The following is a 21,983-nucleotide window of genomic DNA, read 5'->3' on the forward strand; positions in this document are numbered from 1 at the left end:
AAAACCTAGGCCTAGGTAATCCAAGCCGCCGGCCTCTGGCCTGCAAACCACCTGAACTCAGTGGCGACTGATTCTCGTGCGCTTTGCGTTTTCTCGGATATTTGTGCTGCACGGGGACGCTCCACAGTACATAATATCCTCTAACAAAATGCTTAGGAATGCAAGTTATTTACCCCAATCTTTTAAATTTAAGCTTTCTTTGATGCCAACCTCTTCTAATACAAGCAAAGCAGCTCCAGTCTTCTGCCTTTCTTAAAAGTGGGGGGGGGGAGTGAGGGGAAAGGTGGGGGAGATGGGGAGGATGGAGATGGGGGGGGTGGAGGGTAGGGACAGTCAGGCAGCCTTTCCTCTCCAGGAACCCTCACCACATGCAGAGCCCTCACTGTCCCTATGCATTTCCCCCTCACTCTGGCTCTGGGTCCTCAGATTCTGAAGTGCAGATGAAGTTTATGAGGGCTCTTTGTTACCCAAACACCAAGTCTTAGCATATCTGTACAGCTTTGTCTTGCCTCCCAGGACCCAAAGTCTAACTGATGAGGTGACAGAAGATCCTTTTTACCTATTTATTTCCTGTTGTTGCTCACAACCTTCAAAAATGCTTGGCTATTTGCTTTAGGAGCAGTAAGGGGGAAACTGGAGATAATTCTGTTTACCAGGCCAAGAAGTAAGGGAAAGATTCTGCTCAGACCTGGAGGGGAGAATGCAGGCCAAATTCCTCCACCCACACTCTACAGCTCTGGCTTGATCTTCAACTTCAGCAAGAACCCCGACATTTGGGCCCTAACTCATTCCCAATGCCTTATCCCCTATTCAGACTCTAACCTACTTCATTCTTAAACAGCCAGTATTAAAAGAAGGTATAATAGTTCTCTTTACACAGGTGGAGAAACTGAAGTTCTCTCAGAAAGGCAGAGGTGGAACATAACCTGGATTATGTAGGCCTCTTTAGGAATGGAAGGAATGTGGAGTTTATATAATACAAATGATAAACCTACATAAATAGAACCATTCCACACCAACATATAAATGATTTCATAAGATGAGAAGAACTAAACTAACAGACCTAGACACTTGTGTGTAAACGCTACTCAGGTTTTGGAATCTTAGAAGATCACCCATCTTTCTTTTCTGCAGCCCAAAAATCTAGCAAAGCCATTAGTATATACAAGGCCTTTGAAACTATATCAAATGAAGGAAACTTGAAGGGCTCTTCCAAGTAATGCCTGTTCTGCATTGTTGAAGCCACAATGTTTTGGCCTCCATCCCAGGATACTTTAAACTACCTAAAGACTGTTTCTAAGAGTCCACTCCTCTCTTGTGCTCAGAGTTAAGCTGAAAGCTCAGACACAACAAATGCTTGTGACATTTCTATCACAGAGGACTGTCTTGGGGGAGGTATTCAAGAATAATTTATTTGACAAAAAGAACATAAATACTCTTGGAATGTGGAACATACAGACTGGTGATTCTCAAACTAGAATGTGCATCAGAATCACCTGGAGGGCTAATGATAACACAGGTTGTTGGGCCCCACTCATCAAGAGTTTCTGATTCATCCCAGGTGATATTGACACTGATGCTGCTGGTCTGGGGGGGATCAGAGTTTGAGAATCACTGATCTGGATGATTGTGACTGTATTCAAAACAAAGCTTTTCAAGTAAAAAAACACTTGAGTAAATGTAGTAAATGGAATGGTGGAAATATATCATTTGTGATATAAGAAATATATGGGGCTAGGGATGTAACAGTGGTAGAACACATGCTTAGCATGCACAAAGTCCTAGGTTCAATCTCAGGACCAAAAAAAAAATTTACAAAATGTATATAATTTCTATTTCTGCTTTTAAGAAGCCAAGAATAGGAAGGGAGGGAGGAAGGGAAGGAAGGAAGGAGGGAGGGAGGGAAGGAAGGAAGGGACATTTTATAGTAAAATTGACAATATAATTAACACAGCTATACTATCTATTTTAAGTAAAGCATAAAATCTAAGTCAAAATATCAAAATAAAAAATATTCATCAAAAAGTATTTACTTTTACAAAGAGATTATTTTACAATATCCCACAGGATTCCCCATAATCAAGGGTTCTTTGTGTATTATAAACAATTCAATTAATGAAAAAAATATTGGCAACTCTTTTAGTAACATTTTTTTCCTAAGGCAAAGTCTACCCTACATGACAAAATTGGAGAAAGAGAATGCAGGATACCACAAGATAGGTAGCATTTTAGAAAGTATCAGAATTTTCTAAAACAAGATCAGCCTTCCTTTAAGCTCCATCACACCTCAACTAAATGACCTTAGGAAAGTAACTTAGTCTTGAGTTTTTCATTTACAAAAAGGGATAAATAACAGCTCTCTTCCATGGCTGCTGTAAGGATGAGAGCTAGCAATGTCTGTAAGTAAACCACAGTTCCTTTTATGGAATGCCTGCTGCTGTCATTATTGTAACACAAACACTGCATGGCTCTAGAAAGCTTGGCATTTTCAACATGTGCACTAAACTCCAGCCTGTGGGAGTGAGTGCACATGCTGCTGCAAATGCCAAGCTCCTGCGAGCATGCTGGCATTCTGTTACGATAATGGAAAAAGAGTTGGCTCTTGGAATAATTCATATTTTATTACAGTCATACTTCCAAATTAATAGAACTACTATCACTTTTTTCTTTCCCCATTTTACATAGCATATAAAATGTGATTTGACTCCAAACAAAGAAAAGAGAAGGGAACTCAAAGACTTACTTTTGCCTCAAGCCAACTTTTAGTTTAAATAAGTAAATGTTTTACTCCTTGCTTTGAGGATATTGCTAATAAAACATAAAACACCCCTTTTATTCCTAATCTTTGTCTTCCATGTGCTATGCAAAATTATATTTACAGCAGCTCAGGCCTATACTGTCACTGAGTAGAAGACTAATTGAAAGTTGGGTGCAACAGAGAGAAGACTTACAGTTCTTATTGTGGAATAAAAGTGACCACAGCTTTTTATTTTTGATAATTTATGGCCTGATAAGCAAAGTGAAGTCAGAGTTCCTGTTCTCCTCAAAGACTGAAGAAACTCTGGCCCCTGCTAGGACTGCAAGTTAGTGTTATTTTCCTGACTGGAGATCCAGCTGAGAAGAAAATCCTCTCTGCCCTGTGTGTTTAACTTTAAGAACAATGAGGTGGTATGTTTATACCTTGGGTAATGGTACATTTTTATCTTAAATACACAGTGACAAGAGAAGCAGAGACAAGTCACCTGTTCAAAATGTAGATAAATTACTAAGGCATCCACACCCTTATCTTGGAGCAGTGTAATTATAGGCAACTTTCTATTTTACGTGTTTTAATTAGTGTAAGGGGAAGTCTTTCTTTTAAAACTTCTATAATGAACACCTATTACTTATAAAGAAAAAAAAAGGTTTTGCTGAAATTGAAAAAGTGCTCAGAGTATTTATTCCTCAGCGACGAATGTGACATATAGATGATTTCCAGCACATGTTCTGGGAGCCTGGTAATGACTACATACCCAGGGCAAACACTGATGGTCACCAGGGAACTTTGTCATACAGTCTACTTTGGCAACAGGATACTCCAAAGGCTCTCCTTAACCAATGAATGTTCAAACCACATTCCAGAGGAGAAGATGAACTACACAATCCAAAGTTAGACAAGGCAGAGAGAGTCTGGACTCCTGATTCTAATTTCAGCCATTATCTAATTTTAGCCCCGCAAGCAAGCTACTCATTATCTATTTCCTGTTCCCTCTTTTTCACATTTATTAAATAAGGGAAACTGACATTAAATGATTTCTTAAAGTTTATGGAGGTAAGCAGCAGAAATTGCATGACACCTTTAACAAGAAGTTGTCACACACACTCATGTGGTGTAAAACCTTTAACTTGCTCTGGAGGCTGTTATCTCAAATGACTTGACAATTTGGGCTCAAGGAAGGGGATAAAGAAAAGATAAACATGTAACACATTAATGGTATTTTTTGAAAGCTTTGAAATTCAATATAAAGGTGAATAAATATTCAGTTTTTACCTCAATAATTTTAACCCATCTGCCAATAATTGAGATTCTTAAGACACGGTATTTTTTTTGTGTCCTACATAGCTGGCAAAATTTCTAGTTTTATGGATTAATCTCAGATTGTATGAATATAGGCAAGGCTTACCTGTGCAATATTATTTAAAATATATAATAAACATAGAAACATTTTTAAAAAGCTCTTTAGAAATGGGAGTGAAACCAATGGACCATCAAGTTGCCTTTACTACTTAAAAGGCTGTATTCTTTCTCTTATATCCATGATAGTATTATGAACATGAGTGGCTGGACCACTCAACAGCTACTTCCATAATCCCCTACTTGGTAACAGACAATGTACCAGTCCACAGGAAAACATTCATGAATGACACAAAGGTTCTAGTTTTAACAAGTCACTGAATTATTGAACAATTTGATAGTTGAGAAGTCAGGCTGGAGCTGGAATTTAGAAGTAAGACCTTTCTAATAACAGTCCTCTATCTCCCAAACTGGGTTATGTGTATGTTAACAGAAAGGGGAAGGCATTCCCAAGGTCATGTAAATTTGGATTAAGTTGCTAGACAGCACCACCCTTTTAAGAGATCCAGAAAGCACATCAAAATGGTAATGTTTCCAAGAACTTATATATACAGTAAAAGGACTCCTACAGAATTGTTAACTACATCTTTAGAGATGGAACAGTAGTAAAGATCTAGAACAGCAGCTGTAGAAAATGCAAATGAAAACATAGCTCAGGCTGGGCAAGAGGACTGCTAAACAGACCTATGGACTCAATTGAAAATTCAGAAATTATAAATCAGCATAAGCCAATTTAAAGGTTTTGTGGCTTTTCTTCCTGGAAGTTCAAGTCCTCCTTGGTATGTGTGCCTTTAAAAGCTAGAGATGCCTTATCATCCTTGTCTCCGCCTTCACTACGGAAGAACCAAGTATTTATTGGGAAAGGTAAGCCTGTTGTTGAAAACTCATCTTCTTTGTAATAACAAAAAAAAAAAAGGCCAATTTTATTGTTATTTGTACCATAATTATATAGTCAAAGTTTCACCTGGCACAAATATCTATTAAAATTTGGTTAACACAAAGAACACATACTCTTTACCCACAATGGTCAAGAAAAATGTTTACAATATTTTATATCCTAATCGTCTAAAGCTGAATGACAAAAGCCCATATTATATCTCTTTACAGCTCAAATATGCCTTTGTGGAAAGACCTGAAAAAGTCGTAAGATACATATGTTGCACTAGAGTTTATTCCATAACATAGCGAGAAAGACCCATAGTCTTATAAAAGAGTCTGTTAATGTGAACATCCTGGTGGCACTTATAAGTACCTAGAACAGTATCTGGCATATGGATACATGCTGAATGTTCACTGTATGAACAAATGGATGAGTAAAAATTTTAACAGGTTAAATGAAAACTAATCCTATACCAGACTGCTCTATTGTATGAAGCTACAAGATAGCAAAGTCTGAAAACAAATGATCTATGTGACTTACCCAGGAAGCATATGTGAAGGAGTAGTTACTGAGAATTAAACTATTATAGATAATATTCCTTATTAAAATGTGTTTTCAAAATCTCACAAAAATGCCACTAATACTATACACTACTGAAACAACTTTTTATTTATTTATTTTGAAAGTAAAGTATTTATAATGTAAATGAACAGACATATTCCGTTTTAGCATTTCACTGAATGTTGGTGATAATGTACAAAAATTACAAAATTCAGCTATTGGAGTAAGGATCTAACAACAATTTTCCTTTCAATATCAAGTAAGTAAAGGTATCTATGGTATATATAATATAATATAGTAAGGTATATATAATGATGACATCATGTTGCTAAACTTAAAAAAAAAAAAAAAAAAAAAAAAACCATGGTAACAGAATTCCCATGCCAAATTTTTGACTTTTCTGTTCATTTGTAGCAAGAAATGTAAACTAAAATGGCTTCAATTGTGAAACAGTGCTAATTAACAGCAACAATATACATAGAGGCTTAGATTTCGGAATCACAATCTCTGAAGAATGGCAGTATATTGGGAGTGGGAATTGACCTAGGAAACTTGAGTTTAATCCCAGCTCTGCTTTTTATTAGCTGTTTACTTCAAGTCTTTGGCCTAATTTTCATACCTGCAAAAGGCTTGTGACAAGACTGATGGTCCCTTACCTTCTTTTGGTTGGGGTGGGGCAGAGAGCAATGGGTCTCACTCTAAAGTAAGTACAAGATTATGCAGAGCATTTCAGAGACTCATTTACTTAGGGTAAGAACATATCCTTATTGCTGTCCCCATAGATCTTCCTCAAACTCTTGCATCCAAAATACATACACTCATACTCAAAATACATGGTGAAAACCTAAGCTTTTGCCTCAAAATATTTTTTCTTTGGTTTATGATGGACTTTCAAGGACACTTTTTGAGATAATTTTTTTCTTTTGGAAAAAGTGTATTTCAGTATTCTGCTAAGTAAGGACTGAGTTATTGTTACCTTTTTTTTTTTTAATTGTTGTGCCAGGGATACATTGTGGCCTTTACAAAAGTTCTTACAATATATCGAATACAGAGAATTTTATTGTACTTAAAAATATTTCCAAGTCACTTAGAGCCAACATGAATACTTAGTCAAGTATCCACACACTTAGAGGCAAAAATACTTACCCCAGTTATTATAGTTTGGATTTTAAATGTTCCCTAAAAGATCATGTTTTAAAGACTTGATCCCCAGTGCAGCAGCGTTTAGAGGTGGGGCCTTCATGGGTGATTGGATCATGAGGGCTCAGACTTCATGAACAGATTAATCTAGTTATGGATTGCTATTGAGAGGTGGTGGAAACTGTAGAAGATGGGGCCTAGTTGGAGGAAGTAGGTCATTGGCGCATGTGCTTAGAGGGTATATTTTGTTCTTTCTCCCCACTCCTGAGCCATGAGGTAAGTAGCTTTGCTCCACCAAAGAAACAACAGAACCAAGTAACCATTAGCTGAAACCTCTGCAACCATGAGCCAAAATAAATTGCTTCTCCTTTGGGCTGATGTTCACAAGTTATCTGTTTCTGTTAACAACAGAAAAAGTTCACTACCAGCTCAAAGAGACTATATTATCCACTCGTGAGAGAATAGGGACTTATTTAAATACAGCCCACATAATATGAGGCATCAAATGATTAAACAGGAGTGATTCAGCTTTGTTTTGTTTTGTTTTTTGGTAGTAGTGGGGTTTGAACTCAGGGTTTTGTGCTTGCAAAGCAGGTACTTTTCCTCTTCAGCCATGCCTCCAGCCCTTTTTTGCTCTGGTTATTTTTCAGATAATATCTTGCTTTTTTGCCCAGGCCAACCTGTACTATGATCCTCCCATTATGATCCTTCCTGCTATAGCTGGGCTGACAGGTGCATGTGCCACATCCAGCTTTATTCTCCCAGCTAAGATGGGGTCTCTAGAATCCTTTTTCCCCAGGGCTGGCCCAGAACTATAATCCTCTCAACCTCAGCCTTCTGTGTAGCTTGGGTTACAGGTCACGTCACCGCACCCAGCTATTGACTGAGAAGGGTTCTACTGAACTTTTTGGCAGGGCTGGCCTCAAATCTCAGTCCTCCTGATCTCAATCTCCTAAATAGCTAGGATTACAGGTGTGAGCCCCTGGTGCACAGCTTACAATAGTTTTTTTTTAAATTTTTATTATTCATATGTGCATACAATGCTTGGGTCATTTCTCCCCCCTGCCCCCACCCCCTCCCTTACCACCCACTCCGCCCCCTCCTGCTCCCCCCCCCCCAATACCCAGCAGAAACTATTTTGCCCTTATCTCTATTACAATAGGTTTTTAGTGGAGGTTAAAAAGGAAAGAAAAAGTGGTATCAGGTACATGACCCAAGGACTGATTACTATCCTATTTCATCATAAAACTAAAACTACTTAAATATAGACAAAAATAAAGTACACTTCAACAACAAGATCGCAGTCAAAAAATATGTAGGCTATTCCTTTAATCAATTCAAGTTGCTATATGTGTAGGCCATTTTAATTGCCTTAAACTTAAAATACACTGGATATGTGCTCAAGGAAAATTCTAGTTGAAAACAAAAACCTACCTGAAAACTGAACTTTATGGCTAGTTTTCAGACTCTGGAATTTTGAGGAAAAGACAAAGGCCCATATATCCATAAATCGAACATATTAGCTCACCAAATGTTTCATCATGGTTCAAATATTTATCTGGCAGAGTATGAACCCTACTTCTTGAGGTGGAAATAAATTTACCTCTTCTTCTCTAAGGTGAAAAAAGGTAGTCAGAAATTGGAAATGGTCTACTCTTCAATAGAAATTTAATTCCCTGTTTCAGAAACCGATAAACGTTAACATGGTAAACTACGGTAGAAGAATAAAGATAAGCGACAGCTTGTTCTTCTTCATTTCTTTCCCTCTCCTAACATTTGTTCTTTCAATCTCTCCCCACACTTTCAATCTCTACTAAACACGTTTGTACCTTGCCTTTTCCCCCTTTTTCTCTACTCCAATAAAGCTGCCTTTTGAAACACATGCTCAGCAGGAGGGACTTCATTTGAAAATGCTAAGACTATGTAACTTATTCCCCAGTAACTCCAAACCCTACCTAAAGCATTTATAACTAGATGGGGGCATCTGCAGTTGCTCTAAGAATAAAGACATTTTTCCTTTCTGTAGGTGTAGTAGGAGGACAAGTCTAAATTTATAAAAAATTTACGTATTAAAAGTCAGCATTTTCTAAAAGTAAAATAAAAATCTATCCAACCTAGAGAGGTATTAGCCTTAAAATATTTTCTAAAAAAAAAAATTCTCTTTGATGATTCTCCTACAACAAATTTTATGTTTTTTTCTAAGTAAGCATGAAAATTATATTCATATTCATTATGAGAATGCTTCTGATACATAAAGTCTGTGAGATTGATTTCTTCTGGTGTGTAACAATGACAGCTATACTAGTGATACCAATTTTAAGGGAGAAAAATCAGAAATGAAAGGTTGATGCCTAAAGGAAAAACAAAAGCTAGCATAATCAAATTAAATAAGGATCTGATTTTCATGATCATGACCTTATTAAACAGTAGTGCTCAAAAAACTTTGGCTTTCAATAGTTCTGAAGAACAAATGGTTCAGCCTACGTCATTAAGGAAAAGTTTATCCCTGAAACCAGAATTTTCATTTCATCACATGGATCAAGGTCTTATCAACACTTCCCTTACTTCCTAAACAATATCCAATAAATAAATCTAATTTAACACTTTCTTGATGACTCAGGGTTGTCATCACAAAAATCTTACTGTCCTCCCTGCAACGCACTCATGACCTCCCTCATCTGGGCTATGGTCCCTCAGCTAAATAGTTTGCAGGGCCCTTTGGGACAAGGGCCTGGTCTCTGCGTTCTCTCCCCTCCCTCACAAAAGTCACATGTACCCTTCTTACTGCTGACATTTGCAACTCTTCTGATTTTTCTAAAATGTTATTTTAACTCTTCTAGAACTTTGGTAACTAGTTTTTAGAACTATAAATAAGAAGTAAGTGAGGTGTGAGTTACAGGTCTAAGGTTTTCTTCTGTGAGTTAAGGCTTAAGCTTCATTTGGGGACATTGGTGAATTTAGTTTGGTGGTTTCATGGGTCCTTCTCCTTTGTCCTTGCTTCATTGTAATCAATTGTGTTCCACATAGAAAATAATCATTTGAGAAAACAAACTGCTTTTCAAGTTTTCCACAAAAGTGCCATGAATTTGAAAAGGTTCTAAAATTACTTTCATTACTAGAAATATGTGATGGTATGGTGACATGTCTGATTAATTGCTATGGCCTACATTGTATTTCTTTACCTGTCACCATATGAATTTCACTATTTTCTTAAATCAGAAAAAAAAAATCACTTTGAAGATAAACCTAAGACACCTATACTTTGTTTTCCCCCACAACAAATTCTACTGTAAAAAACAAGGGTCAGAGGTACAGCTCAAGCAGTAGAATGCCTAACACTGTAGAGCACTACCAAGTGTTAAATCCTTAATTGTAACCCCAAATACCACACCCCTCCCCCCAAAAAAGGCAACACTTACATCTGGAATTTGTTTTGTTTTTGTGGGGCTGGGGTTTGAACACAGGGCTTTACACACCTCCAGTCCATTTTGTTCTGGTTAACTTGGAGATGAGGTTCTCACAAACTATTTGCCCAGGCTGGCCCTGAATCACAATCCTCCCAATCTCAACCTCCAAAGTCGCCAGAATTAAGGGAGTAAACCACCAGTGCCTGGCAGATCTGGGATTCTTAATACCATTTCTCAATAAAAGACACCAAGGTTCCTTGGAGAAATGGCTGATTCTGGGGTTGGGGCAAAGAAAATACAAGATGAACCTACAGAGTCTGACACTGCCAGAAAGGAAGTACTTTTAAAAATGTAGAAAACTGGTCCAATCTGAGAAAGCCCTCAATGGTCAGACTACAACTATTCAAACAGTAAAATAAATAGCAACAGTATTAGGTTATAATTCAAAGGATAAAATTAATTAGAGGCCCATGCTGATATAAATTATTTAATGAACAAATAAACAGGGGAGAGGGATCTACCTTTCTTACAGAAGAATTCCAATTAATAAATGTAGAAGGAATGAGTGAAATAAAAATTATCATTAGAACACTGTAGTAATAATTGCTGCAGGTAAGATATGTAGATGATAAAATTAGTGGGTGAAGTTTTAAAGAAAAGTTATCTCCCCTCTAAGTATTTACTAATAACTGGTGATTTCAGCATATATCTACAATGCTTAGATTCTCCACCTTCCTGTATATACTTTCCCCTTGAGTATGGGCTGCACCTTAATGACGCTCTTCTAATGAAAAAAAAAAAATGAAAAATGCTAAGAGTAGGTATACAGTGTTCTAATCTCAAAAATGATAACTATGTGAGGTAACACATATTTACATAGTCATTCCACAATGTATGTATACCTCAAAATGTCATGCTGTAGATGACAAATACATACAATTTTATGCCAATTAAAAAAGAAACTTTAAAAAAGAAAAAAAAAAAAGCATGGAGACTTAAAAAGGAGTAATCTTAAAGTGGGGAAACTGGTGGGTATCATCTTTAGCATATGATCAAGACTGACATAGCCAATAAGAAGTCATTCTACTATCATGTACTCCTAATATGATATAACAAGTAGTTCACAAATATCGCATTGAAAAAGTGCACCTCAATTTAATCTTAAGGAAAGTATTAAATAACTCAAATTGAGGAATCTTCTACAAAAATCTAACCAGCACTTTTCTAAGAAACCATGACAACTAAATGCAATATCATATCCTGAATTTGGATACTCAAACAGGAAAAGGACATTAGTGGAAACTGGAGAAATGTGAATGAAGTCTGTTGGATTCTGAAAAAAATTATTAGCATAAGTTAATTGTACAGAGGGGTTTCATTATATGTACTATAATGTGCTTTTACTCCATATTACTCTTTTTGACTCCTCTCCTTTTAAACAGTTTTTGCAGACCTCTAGTGTACTTCAATCATATTCACCCTCCATCACCCTCACCTTTTCTCCCCTCCAAACTTTACAATAACAATAAAATGGTGTTATGGTTATTAGGTCTAGTTGCTGCATATGAGCAAAAACTATGCAATATCTTTCTGAGCTTGGCTAATCTTGCCCAACATGATGATCCTAAAGTCTGTAGTTTGATTAACAGTATTGTGTCTTAGGTTTTCATAAAAGCACCTCAGTAATATAAGATATTAACATTAGGGGAGAACGAGTGAAGGGTTCCTGTAAATCTTAAGTTATTTCAAAGTAACATTTCATAAATACAACCTATAAAATTACTTAGTTGTAGCAAATACAAATAGCTAAGCCACAAAGATCATTTGGATTGCTTAAGGTAAATTCCTATTATTTCAATTTAAAAATTTAAAAATTTCAATTTAAAAATTCTTGGCATGAAAATTTTCATGCCAAGAGCAAAAGGTAGGAGAACCCTACAGAAACACCTGCACATGTACACCCAGAGATATACAAAGTAATGTGCATAGAAATTTTGGAATTAAAAAAAAAGAACTGGCAACCCAAATATCCATCAGTAGCAGAATGAGCATGCTGTCATATATTCATATAGTAGAATGCTATATATCATGGATATGAATGAACTATAAAAATTCATGCTACAGTTTGGATGTGGTTTGACCCAGAGGGTTTGTGTGTTGGGAACTTGGTCCCAGTCTGGACTGTGCAATGTGGGAGGTGATGGAACCTCTGAGACATAGGGCCTAGTGGGAGGTCGTTGGGCCACTGAGGGCAAGACACTCAGAAGGGAATGCCATTCTCCTGGTTTGAGTTCTCACGACAGTGAGTTGTTATAAAGCCAAGCAAAACACTGAATCTCCCTGTCTTCATCGAAATGCTTGCTCCTGCACTTGCTCTTGCCACCAGGCCATCTGTTGTTAAGATACCAAAGTGACTGATAAGATTAAATTTATAAGGTAACCACCAGGTATATAAGTGTTCCTTGCATTGTTTTTCCTTAATACTCATACACACATATATTACTATAAATATTCTTATATGCATGTACAAAACTATTAAAAGAATAAGGAAGGAGGTTCACCTACTAATATATAGCATATCCTGCCAAATAAACAAAATTCATCAGGTGCTTGAAGTTCTTCCATTTCTGTATGACACCAATTCAGAGTCTACAATGTAAAGCAAGTTTTATTGATCAATGGCATCCAATGTCACATTCAGAAATCTGCCTTCTCCCATTTAAAAACAAAGAATCTTTCCCATCTCTCTTCTGTCATCCTGGGATAAAGTATTTTCCCTTCACTAAAATAAGTCTGTGTATGCTAGTAAAGACAACTAAGAGAAATTCACCTGAGCTGTCTCACATAACTAAACACCCTTATCAAAGTTAACTCAGTACTTAAGTCTTTTTTTTTTTTTGGTGGTACTGGGGTTTGAACTCAGGGCCTCACGCTTGCTAGGTAGGCACTCTACCACTTGAGCCACTCCACCAGCCCTAAGTAAAAGTCTTCATGTATTTTATGTGTCTTATTTTTCAAAAGCACAAATTCCTCACAAAAGGTTCACAAAAATCAGGATTAAGTCTTAATTTAAATTAACAGTAATTTTAAAACATTTCTATAGTACAAAAAAGTCAAGAGTGCTTGCTTTAACTTTTTAATAATCTCCATGACCAATAATATTAAAATCAGATTTGCCTTAATTACAAAATACTAAAGTAGCCTTGGGCTTAATGTCCACATGTTTATATGTAGTATTTTCAAGAGAGGAGACTGGCTAAAGTCCATTATTATGACAAGACTGAACTTAAGTTTACTTATAGAGCGCTAACTTTGGTCAGCATTAGACATTTTTTTACATGTAAGGTAACCTACATTTTACAGGCTTTTTATATCCTTGCTCAGTGAGAAATACTTCATTCCACATGAAAATAACCATTTGCTTGATGCTTTCCAGTCAAATTCTGATTTCAACAGAAAAAACTCAAATCACCCAGAAGATACACAAGTAACTAAGGTAAGGCCTAAATCTACACTTCCTTTCAAGGGAGAATTTGCACGGCATTGTGAAATTTTGCTTTTGAAAAACTATAAAATGGGAACTGAGGTCACTGGAGAAATAAAACAACTTATAAAAGGTTTTAATACTTTCTACAGGTCTCTTGAAATGTAAATAATAAACTTTTAAATAATGTATTTTTAAAAAATCATAATTTAAAGCATGACTTGGATTAAAAACAAATACTCCAGTGACTGTCAATCTAAATTACTCTACATTTGTACCCTGACTTCCTGAATCTAACTAAAACATTCTTGCCAGGATGCCAACTTCCTAGTCAGGCTTTCTGAAAAGACTAAGGAAGCTCAAGTTCCCTTAGCTAAACAGGAGCCAAAACACAAACTGTCACTCTCTGTGCAGCTGTAAGCAAAATAAATCCCTAACAAATCAAAGTAGACTTTATTGATCACAATGGCAACAACTACACTAGCCAGATGGCCAGTCTTCAGGAGTCAGGACATACTTTTAAAGTAACAGGAGCTTCAAACTATAGACCCTGGGAAACAGACTTCTTGGAACCACATTATCCTTAAATAAATAAACTTCAATTCAATAAGTAAAATTAGAGATAGTCCTAAGAAATACAGTGGCCTATTTAAGCGTTCCCAAAATGACCAATGGCAAGTGTTCCTGGGGTTCCTCCTCCCAGTGCTCATTTATTTTTTCCCTTGAGTACAGGTTTATCCTTGCCCTAGGTTTTACTTTAATAAATCATTCTGCTTGGTTCACAGGAAAAAGATCAGTTTTTGGAGTCCTATAAATATTTAGAAACAACAAAACAATCAACTGCCTATGCAGATCAAGCAGTCACAGATCAAAGAAGTGTGCCACAAGATTACTATCAGTATGTGATAAAAATCCCCACCAGTGATCTATCCTATCATAAGGCTTTATTAAACCAGTTTAGGCAAAATGTAGCAAAGTGGCAATTTTGTAAAGTGTTTATTTTTTTAGTAGATCTTATTTGGTGTAGCAATTACTTATTTTTATAATTCATAAAAATATTTAAAGCCAGAGTACATGAATCTCTGGAATGCATTTCCATTTGGTCCTGCCTCATCCCTTTCCCAGCAGAATGAGAAGGCTGATGAGTCATTATCCAAACGACTCAGCCATTCATTTCTCCTATTATCAGCAGTGCCCATTTCACCTGTGGAGCAAAGACAACTACGCACAAGTCACCATTCTTCCTCCCATTTATCCTACCAGTAGAGCAGTAGAGAAGGAAAGTGAGTGGAAAGACAGCATAAGGAAGGCAGAAAGAAAGAGGCAGAAAAGGGCAGGGGGGTGGGGGGGCTGAGGGTATCAGAAGGCTCAAGAGGCTTCTGGACTGCTATTTATATTCAGTTTCTAAGAAGCAATGGGGAGGGGGGGTCCTAAAATGGAAGCTGTTCTTTCATTCCACTGAATTATTTAGCAGGGTCTAATCCAAATTGTTCAGTTCCCCATTCCATCTCTGTGTGCCTTTCAGGTTAAGTTGTGGGGGAACTAATTATTCATACTTGCTTTTGGCCAACCTTCCCATTTTGGCTGCCTGATGTCACCTGGAGATCAATCAGGGACAGGAATTACACCCACTGCCATCCAACCTGTTTCACCCTGTTCCTGTCCTACAGTAGCTACATTCACAAGCAGATAGAGAATGAGTATTAAAGGGATAGTGTGGGTCCTTCACAAAGCTTTGGACAGTCAGCATTTGAGTCCAACTTGTCCATCTCAGCTATGCTGGGCATGTGACTACTCGAACTATGACAATACAATCCCAGTAGAATCAAACTACTAAACACCTTTTTGAGGTATACACTGGCATGATTTTAGCAGAGTAGAAATTGTAAAATACTATATATGGCCTTACTCAAAACTAGTCTGTAATAATCAAATAAAATGAAACATTACAAATTTCAAAAGTCAAGGAAGTAAACAAAAATAAAACTGTTAAAAAGCTGAGTAGGTCTAATAAAGAATGCTTTATTAGACACCTTTCAGCAACATTAAACATTGAAGTAAAGTCAATGTGGACCTGTTTATGTGAAAAATTGTGCCTTAGAACTCAAAAGAAAAAAAAAATGGTTTTCTCTTTTAAAACTCAGCCTGAGAGACCTAGAATAAGAAACCAATGTGATTATAAAACAGTGGGTATATTCTACTGCTAAAGGTACTATTTTTTTTTCAAGTTACTGCTCTACTTTATTATTAGGATAAACTCAGGATACACAAAACACCAGGAGTCAATATTCTCAGATGTGCTGGACACCAGTGGCTCATGCCTGTAATCCTAGAGACTCAGGAGGTAGAGATCAGGAGGATCTCGGTTTGAAGCCAGCCCAGGCAAATAGTTCATGAGACCCTATCTCGAAAACACCCATCACAAAAAAAGGGCTGGTGGAGTAGCTCAGGGTGTAGGCCCTGAGTTCAAGCCCCAGTATATATTTTTCTAGATATAAATGCTATCCTATAAAATGAACAAAGGGCTCCTGGTTACAAATACTACTGTTTTGATTTTGTGAGGTTTCCCAGCATGTTCTCCTTGCATTTAAAGTAGATAGTATCAAACTATTCTGTATACACATAAATGTTTTCTATTCCTATTGGCACTTTGATTTCCTCAGAATACTTTAGTATTTCTAGTCAATGGTAGCCTCACAGGATTTTTATTTCCAATGACAGCCTTATTCCTTTCTCTTCATTCCAGAAATATGCTTAACTTTTGACTTCCACATGGCAAATTAAGCCTTCCCGCCATACTCCCTTACATTTCTCAGTTCAATGTTTTCATTTTACTGTCTCTAAGTGTGTCAAATCTGGAGCAATAAGTACCAGGTTGCAAATCCCTTTAACTTTCTTTCAGAATACATAGCAGTACCACTATCATCTCCTCTCCCCTAAACAGAAGTTGTTGGGGGTTTTGTTTTGTTTCCATGGCCATATTGGAGTTGGAATTTGAACTCAACAGGTGCTCTACCACAATCTTTTTTTTTTCCTTTAGGCTATTGTTTTGGTTACAGCCTCATGGTTTTGCCCTGGGCTGGCCTCAAAACACAATCCTCCTGATCTCTGCCTCACAAACAGCAGGGATTACAGACAGGAGTCACCATGCCCAGCCTAAATATAACATTTTTATATACACTGTCTTATTTACTAGAGAACCATGTTATTTAGTGAAATAAAAAGTTCTCCAGTCACTTTAAGAAACAATGTTGGGAGGGGGTGGGAGAAGGGAGGAGTAATGACCCAAACATTGTATGCACATATGAATAAAAGAAATAAAAAGAAAAGAAACAATGTTGCTATTCAACAAATCAGTTATGAGAGAAAATTAAACTGAATGAAAAGAAAACTAAGTCTGTTTATTTGCATATGACATGGTTATTTTAAAAACTGATTTCTAGTCTATGATCTCATTTGATCCACATATCCATATATATATGAAAAGACATGGGAGACAATTAAGAGCCAAGCACTTTGGTGCTTTTACAAAGTTTTACAACTCAATAAAATACGTATCATTTTCTCCATTTATATAGGTAGGGAAAAGGAAACTAAACAGATAATGTTAATCCAAGATGATTCCCTCTCCAAGAGGCCAACTGGTGCCCCTTTGAGGAAAGCAGTAACTTGGAAGAAAATCTAGCATGCCTCAGGTCTTTGGGGAATGGGGAATGCCTATTTCCTTTGCCTTCCTTTGGTTACCTACTTGGATGCCTGTTAATTCCTTTCATGTAGATTGCATCCTCATTCACATGATGAAGCTTTCTTTGTTGATGCAGGCCAGAGGTACTGATGTGCAGCAGGTTTCTTTAGCCACCAACTATGACCTTCCCCTCAACAGGGAAAACTACGTGCATAAAATTTGTCGCGGTGGTCATTTTGGCTGTAAAGGTGTGGCTATTAACAGGGTAACAGAAGACCACACAGGGACTCTTAGAGACACTGAGACATTCTACAACACCTCCACTGAAGAGATACCCCTCAATGTTGCTGACCTCGTCTGAGAGGGGCTGTCCTCTACTTAGCCCCAGTCAAGATTCAATCCTGGGGGCTTAAAAGAGCAGCTGGAGGGGTGAAGGGATGGGAGCCTAAGGATGGACATCTTGTCTTTTTTTTTCCTTTGAATAAATGTCACTTTTTGAGGCAAAAAAGAAAGATTATGATAATGTACAACTAAATGGCAGTTCATCTGATTCTGCCATACATGTTGCCTATAATCTAGCTTAGTCAGTGAAAGTTTTCTAAACCAGAATTGTGGTTAAATATGGGAAGACTAGCCTCTGACATATTCAAATTTTGCGTATGTAGAAACTATGAGTCCTATCCACATGAAAAGGCCTAGGTCAGAGTTTCAGAGAACCTGATCCTTGCACACTGTCTATCTCTAGCCAGCCCCAGCCTACAGACAGGATGTGTGATATTGGAGAAATAATTTAACCAAGTAGGTATTATTTCCAACACATAAAATGAGAAAGGCAGACTAGATAACTTTTAAGGTTATAGCTAGCTACCACTCTTCTATTTCTTCTGATAGTAGTATTCAACTGTATTGATTAAAATCTCTTTTACAGATGTGCCAAACACGTAAGGGAATTGAAAATCTCCACCATATAAAGCAAGGACTAAGTTTATTAAGTTCTTTCTTATACATTCTTAAACACAGATGATTTAACATACATTTAAGCATTCAATAGGTAGCTCTGAATGAAGAAAGACGAACTGGCAGAAGTCTCACCATAAAGCTATCTTTCCATACAGGAGGGGTCCAAGTTGAGTCTAATTACCAAACTCTGGCCAAGAGAAAAAAATATCTGAGTGTGTCTATTAGTGATTAAAATGAGAAACGAAAGGCTAACAATTTCAAACTTACAATCAATGCTAAAATTGCCACAGAATTTTAATTTTTATATGTAATATAATCTCATGTTGATTATCCATAATCTACATGAACATATGCAATTTCCTCTGCCAAATATGCCACTTCTCTTTTCTCTGTAAGTTCTTGCCATTTATATGACCTATTTCAAACCCATTCCTCAACATAGTAGAAGACCACTATTACCTAGTGGCCTTTATCACCCCTTACACAGACACACAAAAGTATTTGTTCTCTTTTGTACACCAAAGTACTTTTTGCAGATTGTTCTTACCACTGTTAGCACACAACACTATGGTGAATTGTTTACATGTCTGTCTGTTTCAGTGGACATTAAGCTGTTTTATTCATCTTTGTGTCCCCAGTACCTACCAGGACCAGGCACACGGCTGGCATGCATTAAACGTTCACTGAATTGAATAGAACAGAAAATTTCCCATTCACTCAGAAAACAAAACTTTGGGCCTGAATACCCTAAACACTCATGTTTAGACATGTTTTAGATGGTACAAGCAAACTTTGAGCACCCTGTAAATTCAGTTCTTATACAGATCTATGTGAAAAAGGTATTTTTTAAACATTGTTAATCTTTCTTATTTTTTTTTATGAATTTGGAGGCCAAGAAAAAGTAAGCTGAGTATCTTCAATATTTTAAATGCTCTGCTAATTATTATAACATTTATGATATTTTTCTCCTATCTGGGAAGGTCAGAGGGATTGATTATGTGAAATAGTCCCTGCCTGTTCTACTACTATATGAAGTCACAACTTTACTCTTAAGTTCAATGGTATCTTTTTCCTCTTTTCATTTTTTTTCTTACACAATAAATAGCACCAAGAGGCTGCTATTTTTCTATTTCACACAAAATCTGAAAAGAAATCTGGGCCTCATGCCAAAGAGTTGTCAATTTTTCAAACTAGATTACCCTACCAAATCAATCACCTTTCTTCTTCCATTAGGAAAGAGATTAAAATAGAATTACGCTTCAAAATGTGAGCTCAACATTTTAAAATAACTAAACTTTTTGTATCCTTAATGTACACCAGCTTTTTTTCTTTCACTTTTTCTTCTTCTTATTATTAAACAAAACTGTATCACAGTTTCCAGTCTCAAAGAACTTTTCCATAATTCCTGATTTGTCAAAGACTCTTCCAATTCGCATAAGAAAGTAGTAAGTCATGATGTGGCATTTCAAGCATACTCCTAGCAATTCAGGTTTGGTACAAAGGACACTTGAACTACATATTGGCTACATATAATTATCCCTATTACTTCCACATGAGAAATCCAAATATTTTGAGAAAATATATGACTTTTTAGATAACTGTGACCCAACAATTCTGTCACTAGGCAAACGTTCCTAGGTATATAAACCAAATATAAGTAATCAAGAATGCTCTTAGCATCATAAGTAATGAGTTACAAACAGAAAGCAACTCAAATGCCTACCAACAGTAGAATGGATAAAGGATGGCAGAGATAAAATAAATTACAATACAGCAATGAGACTTCTCTGAGCAACATAGATGAATCATGTAATATTGAATAATAGAAGCAAGCACAAAGAATATATAAAATACAATTCCATACTTAGCTGCTTAACTGTAGATATGTTTTATGCATTGTTCTACATGTATTTTGTATTTCACAAAAAGCAGCCTTTTAATTTAAATACTGTAGTCTCCACCCACAAAATGTTTCATTTATAAGTGTCTTTGCACCAGACTATAAACTGCTTGAGGGTGGAAATTGATTTTACTTATTTTTGGGCTCCCAGAATATCATGGTACACAGTAGACATTGAACAAATATTGACTAGAAAGATGGATGAATGAATTATGGATGTAAGAAAATCTCAAATGGCAAATCAATCTCTCTGAAGCAGAAGAATGAAAGTAACTTGCCTTCTCCTAAATACAGGAAAAGACCAGTGTTAAAAAGTTAGCCCCAAATTCCAACTGGCTAAATACATTCTCAAATGCCTGCTTCCAATAAATTTCTTCATTTGGACACAGGGTTAAGTTTTAGTACGTATTTTCTCAAAAGTGCCTGAGCTCAGCTCAGCTGCCAAATTCTGCTTTTCCCTTTTGCAATACAGCTGCCAGGCTCCTAGTTGTCTGACTATATTAATAATTCCTTAATTTAAATACAAAAACACAGACGCAAGCCTCTTTATGAATTTACCCCCAAGAGTTATAAAATGTTTCTCCATTAAAAAGCACATCTCAGTACATCCTGCTGTTCTTGGAGTTGGAAGGCTTTCCTCCTCCCAGTTCCCTGTCAGTCTCCTATGGACCATAGGACTGGAATTAGCAATTCATTACATGTGAAGGAACACTGGCTGGATGAAGCCCTGCAGAGAAAGAGTGCCATTTTACATGTCAATTTCAGTATCAAAGCATCTGCTAACAAATACATTTATTTAATGTCTCTGCATAATATACAGAATTATATGCTGCTCATTGTCTGTTTGTTCTGATACTACTTACTCTTAAGTAACATTATTCTAAATTATTCTCTTTAAAAAAAAAGGTGGGGACTTTTTATTAGGTCTCTTGCCTGGTGCAGTCTATAAAAGAGGGCACAAATAAATGGCATACAGAATATTAAAAACAAAAAAAAATATGTGTCTCAACCTACAATTACTAATGCAATTTATTTTGCATTAATTTGTCTTAAATTTCCAAATTCTTACTCCTGGATGTTAATTTCCATTAGATTGCTATGATGTGAGGAATAAATGAAAAAGGGGTGCTAAATTTTGAACAGCTGATGATAAATCCAGAAAACTGTTCTTTCTGGGAAATCTTCACATTTATGCTAACAGTCATATTTCTAGCATACTCATTTTTATCAGCGATTCAATCCATATAAAAGATGTCATTTTTGTGCTAATTGTGATAGTACATGTCACCGAGTAACTATGGAATGGGGGATGGATATGAAGGAAGAATATGTTAAGCCAGCTTTGAGCTTATAGTCCCAGCTACTGGAGAGGCTGAAGCAAGAGGATCATTTGACCCCAAGAGTTTGAGGCCAGGCTGGGCAACAAAATGAGAGACCTATCTCAAAAGGAAAAAATTTAGCTGAGTATGAGTTACCACACCGGTAATCCCAGATTTGGGAGGTCAAGACAGGTGCTGGGCCACCTGGACTGCAGAGTAAGATCTTATCTGAAAAATTTAAAAATTCAAAGTTAAGCACTACTCTGAGCTAAGTACTGGTGGCTCAAACCTATAATCTTTGCTACTTGGGAGGCTGAAATTAGAAGGCTAACAGTTCTAGGCCAAAGAGGCAAAATGCTGAGAGACCCATCTCAACTAACAACTGTGTGTAGTAGTGCATTACTGCCGACTTATCACAGCTACATAACAAGCTGAGACTGGGCAGATCATAGTTCCAAGGCCAGTCTAGGCAAAAAGTTAGTAAGACTCATTTCAACAGAAAAAACTGGGTGTAGTGGTGTTTGCCTGTCATC

General features: G+C 36.7%; 1 protein-coding gene and 1 non-coding gene across 2 annotated transcripts in view; one reads left to right on the forward strand and one right to left on the reverse strand.

Moving 5' to 3' along the window:
* Zswim6 (zinc finger SWIM-type containing 6) overlaps positions 1-21,983 on the reverse strand; it is a 191,178-nt gene that overhangs the window by 74,032 nt on the left and 95,163 nt on the right. The gene's annotated exons all lie outside the window — the stretch shown is intronic.
* LOC141424489 (small nucleolar RNA SNORA67) lies at positions 17,197-17,338 on the forward strand. Its single transcript, XR_012449403.1, has one exon. It is a non-coding gene; the product is annotated as a small nucleolar RNA SNORA67 (small nucleolar RNA).

This window comes from Castor canadensis, chromosome 6, assembly GCF_047511655.1.
Source record: "Castor canadensis chromosome 6, mCasCan1.hap1v2, whole genome shotgun sequence".
Classification (NCBI taxonomy): Eukaryota; Metazoa; Chordata; class Mammalia; order Rodentia; family Castoridae; genus Castor; species Castor canadensis.